The 16,896-nt window shown below is 42.1% G+C and overlaps 1 protein-coding gene across 4 annotated transcripts in view; it reads right to left on the bottom strand.

Moving 5' to 3' along the window:
* LOC124795299 overlaps nucleotides 1-15,923 on the bottom strand; it is a 143,106-nt gene extending 127,183 nt beyond the window's left edge. For 3 of the 4 annotated variants that reach the window (XM_047259259.1, XM_047259257.1, XM_047259256.1), the window contains exon 1: nucleotides 15,762-15,923. The gene's annotated coding sequence lies outside the window, so the exon portion shown is untranslated. Of the gene's footprint in view, nucleotides 1-15,504 lie in introns of all 4 variants that reach the window. The other variant, XM_047259258.1, reaches the window with a different exon arrangement.
* Between the last annotated feature and the right edge of the window lie 973 nt (nucleotides 15,924-16,896).

The following is a 16,896-nucleotide window of genomic DNA, read 5'->3' on the forward strand; positions in this document are numbered from 1 at the left end:
TATTACGCCAACTCTTTTGTGGATGTAATTAGATTTGTTTCTGAGGTGAGGCGATATGAGTGACTTACAAGCAGTCAGATGTTTATGTGAGAAGGGAGAAGTTTGTTCTGTATGAAGTTTTAATATATCGTTAGTTGATGAAAAGTAACCTTCAAGTATCTATTTATTTCACAAGTCGAGGAAGAATTTTAAATATTCCTGTACCTAGCATCACTCTTCGGAAAAGAAATTTAAAGAGATTCCAGAAGCCAGCGAAGAAGATCAGCTGCGGACAAGTAAGTCATCTCCTAAAAGGAGTGGAAGTTAGTATATCTACTTCACACTTCAATCATCGTCCAAAGCATTAGAATGTACCATCACGAAGCAATATGAAATGGAATGAGCAAGCGAGGACTTCGGTACAAAACGCAAATGGTCGACTTTGGATTATTGGGACAATTTTAGGGAAGTGTGGTTTATCTGTAAATGACACTATATATAGGACACCAGTGTGACCTATTTTTTAGTACTACTAGAGTGTTTGGGACCAGCACCAGGTTGGATTGAAAGAAGACACTGAAGCAATTTAGAGGTTAGCAGAACCAGCATTTGAAGCTGACTGCAAAACAATGCTACTGCTGCCAACATACTTAGGGAGCACAAAGCAAGATGCAAGAAATTATAGCTCATGTGGAGGCCTACAGACAGTCATTTTCCCCCCGCTCTATCTGCATGTGGAACAGGAAAGGAAATGACCATTTATGGTACGGGGCACCCTTCGCTACACAGTGTACAGTGGCTTGCAGAGTATGTATGTAGATGTAGACAATAACATGCCTTGCAAAAACATCCCAAATCACACAATTAAACTGCTAGAGCATGCCACCTCTTCACACACCGCACTCTCTGCAACAATGTATCATTTCCACTCCAAAACAAACACGTCGCATCTCAATGACGTCACACAACACATCGCGGCACAGTGCAATTACGTCATAGGTCAAAGCAGACAGGTGGTATCCTACAATGTAGAATACCCACTTTTTTAATCTGCCTATCTGCAGGCTGCTGTTTGAGATTGTTGACAAAATGTCTCAGGAAAACTTACACAGCTGAGGTATTGTACTGCATGTGATAAGACACACAGCACACATTCAGAGATTTTACAGAATCGTACACATTTGCAGTAAACTACAAATGGATACACGGTTGACTGAGAATTATACCAGTGATTCCCAACTTGTATTAGGAAACTATTATTTTCAGCAAAGTCTTGAACTTTTCTCTCCTTTTCCGCTACTCCCCCCACCCTCCCCACCTTTCCCCTGCCCACCGTCTAACCTGCAGCACTTCACTGTCCACCACTCGCACCATGCTGTGTGTGTGTGTGTGTGTGTGTGTGTGTGTGTGTGTGTGTGTGTGTGTGTGTGTGTGTGTGTGTGTGTCTACTGTCGACGAAGGCCTTAATGGCCGAAAGCTTTAATTGTGAGAGTCTTTTTGTTGTGCCTATCTGCAACACAGCATCTCCACTATATGATGAGTAGCAACTTTCCTGCTCATAATACTGTCACAGAAGAAGCTGAGTAGCACCGTGGTGCAGTGGTTTTGATACTAAACTGTTGCATGGAGGGCCGCGAGTTCAAAACCCACCTGGACTGTACAATTTTAATTTCTATAATCGGTTCGAGTACATTCTAGAAGTATCCACAAACGTCCAGAATCATTGTACTGGAATGTTGTGTAGCTGTATACATACTGTATGTCTCCTGGCCGGAGGCAGTTCGCTCTGCGCTCTTGTATGTGAAGTTAGTGTTTGTCATTCATCTACTTACACTTTCCTCTATGTGACATTATTCTGGTGAAGATGCCGAGTATTGGAACTTGTGATACCACACATTATCAACGACACAGTGGCTCCCATCAGGCCATGACAGAGCCGCTGTTTACGTGGCGAGAAACCAGAGTTTGAGCCATATTCAACAGATCGCAATCTATCGGAGACAGAAGAAGAAGAACAAGAAGAAGAAGAGGACACTAACATGATAGCAACTGCCACAAATGAGACATCCTTCCAGGTTCTCTGGTGACAATGGCCAAGATCCAAACAAGTGGCTGAAGGTACATGAGCGTATAGCCAAATTTAACAAATGGGATAACACCCTATGTTTGGCTAACATATTTTTCTACTTGGAGGGCACTGCCAAGCAATGGTATGAGGACGACGAGGAGAAGTTCACAAGCTGGGAAGTATCCCAGGCGGAACTGCGCAAGTATTTCAGCGACACACAACAGAAGTGCAAGGCTTAAGATAAATGAATGTGCAGGGCACAGCATCCAGGAGAAACTTCAGTATCCTACATTCAAGATGTCTTGGAGCTGTGTAAAATAGAGGATCCTAGAATGAAGGAGGAAGATAAGGTTGCACATCTCATGAAAGGTGTTGCTGAGGACATGTATCAAGCCCTACTCCTGAGGAGGTTTCGTCAGCAGACGACTTCATAGAATGGTTACAGTATATCGAGACAATGTATGAAAAAGAATTACACCCAAGAAGTTTGAACAGCTCCCATACATCGTATTGATGTCTGTGATGAAGGAAGAAACTGATTTCGCAAGTGTTCTTTGTCAGATAATGAGAGAGGAAGTTCAGAAGGCACTAGGGATTCACAGCGAGCAAAAAACCGAGATGCTTCAAGAGGTCATAAGGGAGGAAGTGGAACAGACATTGAATCCAATCTCTCGTCCTTCATTTCCCTTTAAAACGGTGAAAAAGTCAAGACCCAGCTGGAGTTACGTTCCCACAATGCTGCATGAGGAACATGTTTGAGCACCAAGATTGACGTCTGGAGGACCCAGGATAACTAACCAGTATGTTACCACTGTGGACGACCGGGACAAGTGGTGTGCTATTGTCGAGAAAGGCGGTGGATATTTGATGATGCCCACACCAGAAGACAGCAGACCAGTCTTAGCCGATGCCAAATCCGGGACGACGATGAATGGGTGCAGGATAACATAGGTCACCATCACTGCACGCTAGCCGCTGGAGAAGATGCTCCCCAACACGCCGATCAAGATCTCCATTGCTATTTCGAAGCTCCAGCCGATTACCTAGCTGCCGCAACCTGGAAAACTAAAGGGTGCGACATTCCTTAGAGGTGAGGCCACCAAAGAGAAAAATCCTCCGCCGTCGATCACTACAAAAATGATAGGAAACTACGTCGATATCCTCATGGATGGCCGACCAGCCCAAGCTCTTGTGGACTATGTAACATCTGCAGAAAACCGTATCCTTCGACAACAAAACATCTCTGCTGAACGTGGCTAGTGAGAAATGTGTAAAACCTACAGGAAGATGTACCATTCGTTTCGGTATAAGTGGCCATACATAGCCCTTAGAATTCATTGTCTTACAAGAATGTAGTCATGACGTCATTCTTGGATGGAACTTTTTGAAAGCTTCTCAGGAAATTATAGATTGTGGTCGCTCGAAAATTATGCAAGACGAGGTGAGATACTATGGACACGAAGATGCACATCCGAGTGTGGGGAGACTATGTGTGCTGGATAAAGTGATCATTCCTGCAGTCAGCATTAGAAAGGTAACCGTCACGTTTCATGCCATGCATTAACCCATGGATCTTGTAGTGGAATATTAGAGAAGCATACCACTGAAGAGTAACTTGGCCATACCAGTCTCCGTCGTCTCGTTTAAGAATGGATTCGGGGAATTGTGGATAGTTCACTGTCGCCGAGAACTGCAGATCCTTCCAAGATGCATGCGCGTAGCAAACGCTGAACCATTAATTGAGAAACAGCGGAGCATCATAGAAACCTCCCATGCCAAGTCTGTGGGCAAAATTAGCACTACCACTACGAGACAAGATCTTCTAGCTCGGCTATTACCAGATTTCACTAAGGAGCAACAGAAGAAGCTACTTGCCATTCTTCAAGAGTTCTCTGAATGCCTCAATCCACAGGTGAAGAGCAAATTGACAGTGAAGCACCGGATTAGCACTGGAGACCATCAACCAATAAGTCAGAGAGCATACCATGCGTCAGCAACAGAACGTCATATAATTCGTGACAAGGTAGAAAAAATGATGAAGAATGACATCATTCAGCCTTCGCAGATCCATGGTCATCACCAGTGGTCCTTGTCAGGAAGAAGGATGGCAGTTGGCACTTTTGTGTTGATTAAAGGAAGCTTAATAAGATAACTAAAAAGGACACTTACCCTCTTATATGAATTGACAATACACTAGACTGTCTGAAGAGGGCTAAGTTTTTCTCAACCATGGACATGTACTAGGGATACTGGCAAATCGACGTAGATGGGGCTGATCATGAGAAAACTGCATTCATCATCCCTAAGGGCCTGTATGAGTTTAAGGTAATGCCGTCTGGTTTGTGTAATGCACCAGCAACTTTTGAACGGATGATCGATAATCTTTTAAGCCTCCTGAAGTGGATGTTATGTCTTTGTTATTATTATACATTATAGTGTTCTGACAGACATTTAATGAACATATAAAAAGACGGGGCCGTTACTGTGTGTCTCCAACAAAGAGGACTGAAACTTAATCCAAGAAAGTGTCTCTCTGGAGCAAAAGAAATCAAAATACTTGGACACCTTGTGTCAAATGAAGGTGTGCGGCCAGACCCAGAAAAGGTGAGACCTATAATGGAATTTCCTATTCCTAAAAGTATTAGAGATGTGAGAAGCTTCCTCAGATTTTGTTCTTATTATCGTCATTTTATCAAAGACATTTGTATCAAATCCAAGCCACTCCAAGAGTTGCTAAAAGCTGATGCTAAATTTATCTGGGGTGGTGCTCAACAAGATCCTTTCGATGTGCTGCAAAAAGCTCTGACAACTGACACTGTACTTCGTCTGTAAGATGAGAGGATGCCAGCAGGTATGGGATTGGTGCTGTTCTGGTGCAAATTTCGATTGGAAAAGACAAGGTTATAGCCTATGCTTCTAGGACACTTACAAAGGCCGAGAGAAACTACTCAACTACAGAAAGAGAATGTCTTGCTATGATCTGGGCCATGTGCAAATTTCGACATTATCTCTATGGAAGGCCATTCACAGTTGTTACAGACCATCATTCACTTTGTCGGTTGACAGGTCTTAAGGATCCAACAGGACGACTCGCCAGGTGGGCACTAAGTCTTCAAGAATATGACATTACCATAATACACAAAAGTGGAAGAAAACACCAAGATGCCGATTGCCTCTCAAGAAACCCTGTGGAAGACCATCAAGACTTTGATGAAGATAGGGACTGTCTCGCTGCACTCCAGGATCTCTCTGCTGAGCACAAGGACGCCAAGATATCTCAAACTATGCTTGCCTTAAATCGGTCGGAGGATGTGAAAGGACAGTTTAAGATGGTTAATGGATTACTTTCCAAGAAAAACTATGATCTGTTTGGAAAGAGGTGGCTACCAGTGATTCCTAAACACACACACTTAGATGTTCTACAGAAATTCCATGAGACACCTGAAGCCAGACATTTAGGATTTATTAAGACATACGATAGAATCCGCAAGAGCTTTTTCTGGACAGGTTTATTTAGGAGTGTCTGTCACTGTGTGTCGCACTGTAGAGAGTGCCAGAGGAGAAAGGCAGTTCCTCAGAAGCCACTTGGCCGACTCATACCAACTCCACCAGCCAAAACGCCTTTCCAGCGTGTTGGGATTGACCTCTTGGGACGATTTCCAATGTCTGCTAGTGGCAATAGATGGATTATTGTTTGCATTGATTATCTGACACACTAAGCCATTACAGCCGAAGTATCCGAGGTAGCCAAATTCATAGTGGAAGACATTGTATTAAAACACGGTGCCCCAAGTTCATTAATTACGGATCGAGGGAAAGTTTTTCAATTGAATCTTGTGACCGAGATAAACAGTTGGTGCAACATTACTCATCACATGACGACTGCCTACCATCCACAAACTAACGGGCTTACTGAACGCCTTAATAAGACCTTGGCCGACATGCTATCAATGTTTGTCAATGTTGAGCAGAGCAACTGCGACGAGATGCTACCTTTCATGGCATTTGCCTAAAACACCACCAAACAAGACACCACAGGATTTATGCCATTTTTACTGGTGCATGGGCATGAGGCAACTACGATGATGGACACTGTGTTTCCGTTACATCCTGATGATGTGGGCGACAACTACATTGGCCAGGTGTTAATAAGAGCTGAGGAAGCTCGACACTTAGCTTGATTCCACACGTTGCAGGCTCAAGAAAACTATTGCTGAAGGTATGACGCGAGCCACCGCCCTGTTGCCTACCAGCCTGGTGGCCGCGTCTGGATCTTCAATCTTGTTCAGAAGGTTGGTCTCTCTGAGAAACTCCTCAGGCACTACTTCGTACCTTATAAGGTTTAAGACAATTGTCTGATGTTACTTATTAAGTTGAAGATTTCGACCCTGATACAAGATGGCAAAAGGTCAGAGATAAGGTCCACATCCTTCGAATGAAGCCCTATAAGGATCCTGCAACCAGGGTAAATTCGAAGCTCCAGCGACAGGCAACAAGCGGAAAGGTAACGAAGAGCGTAGTAGCAAAGGAAGTTCTAAGAAGATCACCGCCAGGGCGAGACTGTCATCATGAGTCGGAGTATGCCAGACCGATGACTCGTTCCTGGACTAGGATGCCATAACACCGAGATGCTGTTCTCTTAAGAAGGAATCAATGTCACAGGAGAAGCTGAGTAGAACTGCGTGAGAGTTCAAAACTCACCTGGACTGTACAATTTTAATTTCTATATTCGGTTCGATTGGATTGGATTGTTTGAGGGAAGAGACCAAACAGCGAGGTCATCCGTCTCACCAGATTAGGGAGGACGGAGAAGGAAGTCGGCCGTGCCCTTTCAAAGGAACCATCCCAGCATTTGCCTGGAGCGATTTAGGGAAATCACGGAAAACCTAAATCAGGATGGCTGGACATGGGATTGAACTGTTGTCCTCCCGAATGCGAGTCCAGTGTGCTAAATATTCGGTTCGAGTACATTCTAGAAGTATCCACAAATATCTAGAATCATTGTACTCGAATGTTGTGTAGCTGTATATATACTGTATGTGTCCTGGTCGGAGGCAGTTCACTTCGCGCTCTTGTATGTGCAAGGTAATTCTACATTATTTATGTAATTTTTCGCATATTTCCATCACCATGGATCCTTGCTCCTTCAATCTGCATCAATACAGAAAATTTTCCTTATCCCTAGCCAGATCTCTGTCCCACATACTGTTCCTGCATTGTTGCTTGGCTCAAGGAATCCCCCCTACTGGGCTTACCATCAAATTGCCCATCTCTGGCTGCCACCCCACCTTCCACGATGACCCACACCTGTTCAGTTTCTGCCAATCCTTAGCCCTCACCAACATAGTCCTGCAAAACCATGTTAACCAAGCCCAAATCTCCTTGCGTACCTTCTCTCCATCTGCAAAATTCTACTGTTATGTAATCCCAAATTACTGGAACTCTTGCCCTGCAGGAACGTGAGCAACATGCACAATGCCACCTCAAAAGGCTCCCTACCCTTCTAACTTCCTACACCCACTTTGGAGTACCACTGTCCACCATCTCTACAGCACCACCAAACCTCCCTCACATCCCCCCATAGCTGACAAACCCTGCCTCGTAGACCTACTACACTCACCCCGACCTCCAAAACTCCCTCCCACTACCTCACAGAATCCAGAACATAAACAGACCCACAACACAATAATGAACCTTTCCTCCAGAAAGAACCTTTAACCCCACAGAAATGTCAGTCCTTTCCAGAGGCCAAATCTTTTGCCTCACTCTCAAATTCAATCATGCAGGACTTGTGAACGACCTTCTCTTCTTCTCCCAGTCCCTACAATGGTAGCACTTTTTTGCCACCAACCCTACCAGACTCAACTAAAGACCAATACTGAACCTTGCCTAACTCAGTACAATCCTCCAACCAACTGTGATCCACCCCCACTGCCCCCAAATCACCCCGTTAACTTTCCAGAATTTATCAACCTCAAACCTTGCCTCACAATCATTCCCCAAATCCCTCAACATGCAAACTAACCTTAAATTCACAGAAAGAACCGCAGTCCACCATCTAAAAACTGACCCCAACCTTATAGTCCTACCAGCAGACAAAGGCTCCACCACTTGTCAGACATTTCCAGCTACAGACCTGGCCACAGCGACCCCATTCCAGTAATCCAGTAGGATCTCCTGTCACTATAAAATCCATAGGCTCGTATCACATAACCTCCACCCGGAGTCAGTCTCTCTCTCTCTCTCTCTCTCTCTCTCTACTCGCCCCTACCACTCTCCGCACTCCTACCTTTTACATGCTTCCTAAAGTCTATAAACCCAGAATACTTCATTGTGACCGGTTACTGTGCCAACACTGAGAGAATCTCTGCTCTCATAGACCAACACCTTCAATCTATTACCCGAAACCTATCTCCTATATAAAAGATACCAACCATTTCCTCCACTGACTCTACAGTCCCCGTCCCTTTATCACACGGTGCACTGCTCATCACTGTAGACGCCACCTCCCTGTACACTAACATTCCTAATGCCCATGGCCTTACCGCTATTGAACACTAGCTTCTCAATGCCCGAAGGATTCCAAACCAACAACCTCCTTCCTAGTCGCCATGACCAACTATGTCCTCTCCCACAATTGCTTCCCCTTTGAAGGCATTACCTACAAACAAATCCATGGTACGGCTATGGGCACCCGCATGGCACCATCTTATGCCAACCTACGCATGGGCCATCTGGAGGAATCCTTCCAATACACCCAGAATCCTAAACCCCTCACCTGGTTCAGGTTCATTGATGACATCTTTGCTATCTGGATTGACAGTGAGGACACCCTATCCACATTCCTCCAGAACCTCAACAATTTCTCCCCCATTTGCTTCACCTGACACTACTCAACCCAACATGCCACCTTTCTAGATGTTTACCTCCACCTCAAAGATGGCTATATCAGTACCTCCGTCCATATCAAACCTACGAACCACCAGCAATACCTCCACGTTGACAGCTGCCACCTGTTCCATACCATGAAGTCCCTTCCATACAGCCTAACCACCCACGGTCGTTACATTTGCAGTGACGAGCAGTCCCTTTCCAAATATACCAAGGGTCTCACTGAAGCCTTTATAGACCGTGATTATCCTCCCAACCTTGTGCAAAAACAAATATCTTGTGCCTTATCTTTCCAGTCACCAACCACCTCCCAAAGTTTCACCATATGGTCACAGGGGAGCAGTCCCCCTCATAACTCAGTACCACCAAGGACTGGAGCAACTGAATTACATTCTCTGCCAGAGTTTTGATTACCTCTCGTTGTGCCCTAAAATGAGAAATATCCTGCCCGCTATTCTTTCCACCCTTCCCACAGCGGTATTCCACCATCCACCGAACCTACACAATGTACTCATTCATCCCTGCACAACCTCTACTCCCAAGCCCTTTCCTCATGGCTCATATCCCTGTAATAGACCTAGATGCAAGACATGTCCCATACATCCTCCCACCACCACCTACTCCAGTCCGGTCACTGATATCACCTATCCCACCAAAGTCAGGGCTAAATGTGAAACCAGTCATGTGGTCTACAAGCTAAGCTGCAACCTTGCGCTGAATCCTCTGTAGGCATGACAACAAACAAGCTATCTGTCTGCATGAATGGCCACCGAAAACTGTGGCCAAGAAGCAAGTGGACCACCCTATTGCTGAACACGCATCCAAACATGATATCCTTCATTTCAATGACTGCTTCACAGTCTGCACCACATAGATACTTCCCATCAACACCAGCTTTTCTGAATTGCGCAGGTGGGAACTTTCCCTGCAATACATCCTACATTCCTGTAATCCTCCTGACCTCAACCTTTGTTAGCCACTGTTCTCACCCATCCAGCCCTTTCCCTGTTCCCATTCCAGCACTACACAGCCATCATTCCACCACCACACCCAGACTTTTTCTCTCCTTTTCCACTACTTCCCCCCCCCCCCCTCACCCCTCCCTAGCGCTCTGTCCAACCTGCATCACTTCACAGTCCATCACCCCCACCATACCATCCCTCCTCTTCCTCGCCCCAGCCTCCTCCTAACCCCCCCTCCCCCCACCAATTTGTCACTCCCATCATGCACTGGTGCTGAAGCTTGTCATGAGGTTTCAGTAACCTGAGACTGCAGTCGTGTGTGAGTTGTGTTTGTGTGCGTGTATTGTTGACGAAGGCCTTAATCGCTGAAAGCTTTAAGTGTGAGTGTCTTTTTGTTGGGCCTATCTGCGACTCGGCATCTCCGCTGTATGGTGAGCAGCATAGTGTTACTTTTCATCTCGGACTTTCCATTGTTTGAAGAGTGTAATTTTGCCATTTATTGGTGCTGCTGCATATTATAAACCATCTCGGCTAGAATATCATCATCTTTCAGATCCATCTAAATTTTTGTCCTATGGATTTTTGTACAGTATCCTTCCCAGGATATTGGGGACACACACACACACACACACACACACACACACACACACACACACACACTACATCTATACTCTGCAAAACACCATGAGGTGCATGGCAAATGGTACATCCCATTGTAACAGTTATTAGGATTTCTTCCTTTTACATTCATGTATGGAGTGTGGGAAGAAAATGATTGGTTGAATGGCTCTGTGCATGCAGTAATTACTCTAATCTTATCCTGATGGTCCCTATGTGAGCGATACATAGTGGATTTTAGTATATTCCTAGAGTCAACATTTAAAGTTGGTTCTTGAAACTTCGTTAACAGACTTTCTTGGGCTAGTTTATGCCAATCTTCAAGAGTCTTCCAGTTAAGTTCCTTCAGTATGTCTGTGACACTCTCCCACAAATCATACAAACCTGTGGCCATTCGTGCTGCCCTTCTCTGTATACGTCCAATATCCCAAACTTTTGTCCTATCTGGTATGGGTCCCACACACTTGAGCAATATTCTAGAACTGATTGCTTGAGTGATTTGTAAGCAATCTCTTTTGCAGAGTAATTGCACTTCCCAGCATTCTACCAATAAACTGAAGTCTGACACCTGCTTTACCCACAACTGAACCTATGTGAACATTCCATTTCATATCTCTACAAATGATACACCCAGGTGTTTGTACAAGTTGGCCAACTTCTACAGTGACTCATTGATTATTCTCAGTGGTATTATAGTCATACAATACTATGTTTTCGTTTTGTTTTGTAAAGTGCAAAATTTTACATTTCTGAACATTTAGAGCAAGTTGCCAATCCCTGCATCATGTTGAAACCTTATCAAGATCTGACTGAATATTTATGCAGCTTCTCTCAGATAGTACTTCATTATAGATAATTGCATGCTCTGCAAAAAGCCTAATTTTACTATTAATATTATCTGCAAGATAATTAACATACAACATGAACAGCAACGGTACCAACATACTTCCCTCGGGCACACCTGAAGTTACTTTTACATCTGACGATAACTCTCCACCCAAGAGAACATGCCGTTTCATCCCTACCAAAAAGTCCTCAATCCAGTCACAAAATTAACTTGATACCCCTTATGATCGCACTTTTGACAATAAGCGTAGATGCGGTACCAAATCAAATGCTTTTCAGAAATCAAGAAACACTGCATCTACCTGGTTGCCTTGATTCAAAGCTTTCAGTATGTCATGTGAGAAAAGTGTGCACTGGGTTTCACGTGATCAATGTTTTCGAATCCATGCAGGTTGGCACTGAGGTCATTCTTTTCAAGATACCTCATTATGTTTGAGCAACGAATATGTTCTAAGATTCTACAACACATGTGTGTCAAGGGTACTGGACGGTAGTTTTGTGGATCACTTCTACTACCCTTCTTGTAGGCAGTTTTCCAAAAACTAGGTGCGGTTTTTCGTTCAAGGGATATACAATAGCTTATAATTAGAAGACTGGCTAACACAGCCGCAAATTCACTATAGAATATGACAGGGATTTCATCAACACATGGAGCTCTCAATTTCAGTTCCTGTCTCATTCACTAGGGACTGAACACTAACTTTGGTGCCACTAACAGCATTTACATACAACCAGAATTTCTTTGGGTTCTGAGAAAGATCACTTGACAGTATCCTGCTACAGAAGTCATTGCACCTTTCTCTCATGACAGCCAAATGCATTTCATTCAAGATCTCTATCTATAGCCTTACACTTTGTTTCACACATATTATGCAGTAATCTCTGTTCCTTCAGAAGTTTATTTACAGTGACTGTATATCATGGAGGTCCCCACCAATCCGGAGTATGGGTAACTATTCTTTTAAACTTGGGCCAGAGTTCCTTTACATACTGGAAGTTTTAAGTTACACACTACTGATTTTTTATCTAGTTCAATGAACATATACATCTTCCTGCTTGTTTTAGTTGTCCTTCGTTGCTACAACCATATCATGGTCACTGATACCAGTTTTGATGTGGACATCCTCAAAAATGTCAGGTGTATTTGTTGCTATTAGATTCTATATGTTTCCAGCATGAATGAAGTTCCTGACTGTCTGTTCTAGGCAGTTTTTTGAGAAACGATGTCTTATCACGCCTACCACTAACTGCAATTATTATAATTAAATCTTGGAGGATTAAAGTTTCCACCAATGATTACAGTATGACTGGAGAATTACTTACAAGTGAACTGAGGTTTTCTCCAAAGTTTTGTGTTACATCAGGATATGAGCCTTGTGGGCAGTGGAAGGCTCCAATTATAATTTTATGCCCACCTCTAATACTGAGTCTTGCACAAACAATCTCACATGCAGCTTCATACAATTTCTGTTTTTAGTATTACATACTACTATTCTACAAACCAATACTACATTTCTCCATTTTGTTGGAAAATACAAAAACCATTTGAAAACAAGTTTCAGCACTATCTGCTGATCAATTATGAAACCGTTCAATAAAATAAGAAAAAAAGCTGAAAATGCCTAATTGATAACCAGCATCAAATGTAAAGAAGGCAATGTATCCTTTTCATATTTTTGCTATCCCATCATGATATTTCCATTATTTGAAATTTTATTTTTAAAACTCTTCTTTGTTTTGGGCTGTTAACTTAAAATTTTACAAAAAGATTAAATGGTCATCTGACATACCCGGCCCGAGTTATGATAGAATCAGGCATCTGAAATGCCTGATTTGATATGGATTCTAAGAATAAAATAAAGAAAAGTTTTAAAAGTACACTTTCGTACTTTATATTTGGATTTGTTTATGAAACTGTTCTTTGCATGAATCATACCTTAACTGCTTTTATGTCCCACCTGTTTCAGTTCTGACCTACAGGGTCCACAACAAACGTATTTCAGGAACACTTTTTCAAAGAATATACATGGTTTAAATTACCAATCACCTGCAGTGCCGAATGTGGATGGTAAGTGTAAGGGGCTTTTCAATTTTATTCTATGTCAATGAAGAAATTGAGTTAGAATATTGCTCTTTGCACATAAGATTGCCATCAGGTATGTAAACATTTAAGAAAAAATGAAGTTTAGATTCAATTGTCTACGTATCACTCCACAACTTCAAGATTCACCAAATTTGATTTTTTTCCAATGGAGTCATCTTTAAGTGAAGATAAGAACTATTAATTTCAATCCCATAAGCTTTTCACCATTATTTTTACCTAATACTATGACTAAAGACTTAGCCTACACTTCACTAGCTTAAGTGTGTAATGTCTCCTTGAATAAAATTATGATATTTTTAAACATCATGAATTTCAAGAAGAGTGTGAAAACAGTGCATGCTTCAACATTTTTCACAATCAATCTAAATAGTGTATCTCACTTTTTAGACATAATTTCCACTTACTGGTCTATGTACTTCATGAATAAAAAAATGAGGTCTGCAGATCAACTCATTACTAAGTAGTAGCTCTCTCAAAATAAGGAAATTGGTGCCCAGCTAATGAAGGGCCTTCAAAACTGAATTTCTAAAAATGGTTAGACTTAAGACAGCAATATTTGGCAGTTTTATTGTTAAGACACGTAGGTGTACCAAATACGACCCTTAAAAAACCTGGAGCCCCATAAATTTGTATGGATCTTAGTTATGTTCTTTCTCAATTACTATGTTTAACATCACAATATGTATGTTTAAGGATTTACCAAAGTAATTCACTGGTTATTAGCTCCTGAGGCATAATGTGTAATGGGCCCTCGATGTAAAAACTTTAATAATAAATTTCTATGAGGCAGCAGGCCACCATCTTTAGGCATGGAGTTGAGTAGCAGTAGTTGTATAATGCCTTTTTATGTGATGGTTAGTCCGAGCAGCACGAGTGCTAGGAGACAGGGTAGGTAGTAACGTCACAGCAGAGAAAGTATCCATCCAGTGCCCTCTGATTATGGAAAGGACAAATGTGACCATGATGTGGCAAAGTAAACCCTCCCTTAAATTGCAGGCATGGGTGCAAGTTATTAACCATGCCTGAATTTGAGCCTACACCAAGTGTTTAGTGAAATAATTTACCCAGCCATCTGTTGAATCCTAAGTGCCAATAGCATTTACTCGCAAATTTTCCTGACAGATTGTGCCAAATCCCCATTGATTAGTTTATTATCTACAGATATGTAGTGCTTTCTTAATGATGGCCTACCAATAGGACAAAAGAATTTTTGTATTTCAAGACATCTCGTGTACTCTAAGACATTGATCAGCAACAATCTTGTGCAGTTTTCTGGTTCACCTCTGTCATCAACCAAGGTACAGCTGGACAATGTATACGATTATCCACAATGAAAAGGGGTCTATTATATCAGAGAATCCCTTAAACCAAGAAGTCCCTTACACTACTCACGATGATAGATGTTTTATTCTTTCAGCGCTTTCGTAACTCACCATGTTACATCGGTTAAGAAACTGACACCTATTCAAAATAAACGAAATATAAGAATTTGTGATGCGCATGAGTATTGTACATTCTCTCTCATGTCAGAATCAGGAAGACAACGGCTTAGTGACAAATATGGAAACCTTGCTTTGTAAGAAATTGGGCATTTCTTCGCCTGGGCTTATACAAGACATATTTTCTTATAGGCTACTATTTTTAAGCCTGATACTCATTTGCACAAAATATTCCATATCAGTAAATCAGAAATACAACGAACACGTCGTAAATAAATAAAAACGAAGTCCACTTCTTGCAGAAGTTTCTTTGGTGAAGTACATAAAACACGACGAATCTGTGTGTTCCCAACAGCATGTGTACATTTGCTTTAACGTATGCCCAGATTGATAAAATTAAATATAAAAACACCGTATGCGTAATAGAATAAATATCAACAGTGCTTTACATTCTATATATTGTCGTAATAAAAGGCATTCGCTAGGTTTACGGTCGGGCTCAGGCATGTACATAATATTTAGTTTCTGTCACGTTATGCAGCCATTCCCTATAATATATATGGTACAGATACCAAATGTAATTAGAAATGTAAGCACCTTTAAGATTCGGGGTGGCGAATTCTTAAATTATGTAGCGCTGTGCGATTCTCACTCTCTACCATCCACAATTTCTTCTTTTCTTCATAAATCAAACTTCTCTGACGAATTATGAAAGCTGACACATCAAATACATCACTGCTCCACTTACACTCTGGCTGTTTCTGCATTTCAGCCTTTGTTGTATATAAACAACGGATTCAATACAATGCAAATACGAAGACCTAGCCGCAATAGTTGTCAACCTCGTAACTCACTTTGGCATCATCACTGGAGATGGCGCTACGTGGGCTGGCAATTGGTATCAGGTTCAATTTCTTCTTTTCTTCATATATCAAATTTTTCTGCTCGAGGATGAACTTTGACAACTCATCCATCACACTGTCAATTCAAAATCAACATTCAAACTTTGTCGCTGACAGAACGCAAAATTTTAGTGTGCCAAAGATCACAATCAACCGCCAAAGTATTTATTCATAAACCACGTCCGTAAGCAACAGGAGCCGGGTTTAAGCCGGGATCGCACATATAACTAAGTATAACTTCTGTCATTCCTTAGTGAATAGTGGCACCGTGAGATATCGTTCAAACATGGCGCCACAAATTCTACGTAGCTCCACAGCTTTCAATAAGGCGTCAACTGAAATCGTACGGGTGGGTATTAATGTCATAGTGGAGTTGTGACAAGAATTAAATACAAGGAAGACGAAACCCATTAATGTTGGATCCGAAAATAGGTTTCGCGCAGTAATAAATCAGGGGCCAGAAACACTCGAAGACGTAAGTGGCAGGAAGACGTTGTTGCAGCACAGTGCGACTATTTCTAAAAGCCAAATACTCCAGCACATTCTTCTATGGGGATTTCATCGCTATCTGTAGTGCTTATTTTCACCTTTTCAGTTTTCCGCCAAAGCAATGACTTCCTGCTTAATTCAATAAGTACATTACACAATGCTGATGCAGTGAACAGAACCACAAACAGCTATACATACAGATATTTAACATTAAGTTGTGATGTTTATAAATTTATGTACAGTTTGATTTCAGACTATGTGATACATCTGGAACTACAGCTCATGATACAAACACTGGTGTCATGCAGATTAAAATCTGGTAATTCCGAACACTGGTGGGACTTTCTCAATTTCATAACAGAAGAAAATCTGTTCACACCAACGAGTTGGTTCACACACACTTGTTGAACCAAAGATTGGACTTGTCTGAATAGTTGACGATATGTCTTTTATGGCAGCATTTTATAAGATTCTTGTAAATTTCTGGATTGGACAAACAGGTCATTGAGCTGTGTGTTACACTGTAAGTGTATTAGGACAAGTTGGAGGTAATGAGGAAGTATACTAGCAACCACAAGTGAGAATGCGCTGACATTTA

This window comes from Schistocerca piceifrons, chromosome 4, assembly GCF_021461385.2.
Source record: "Schistocerca piceifrons isolate TAMUIC-IGC-003096 chromosome 4, iqSchPice1.1, whole genome shotgun sequence".
NCBI lineage: Eukaryota > Metazoa > Arthropoda > Insecta > Orthoptera > Acrididae > Schistocerca > Schistocerca piceifrons.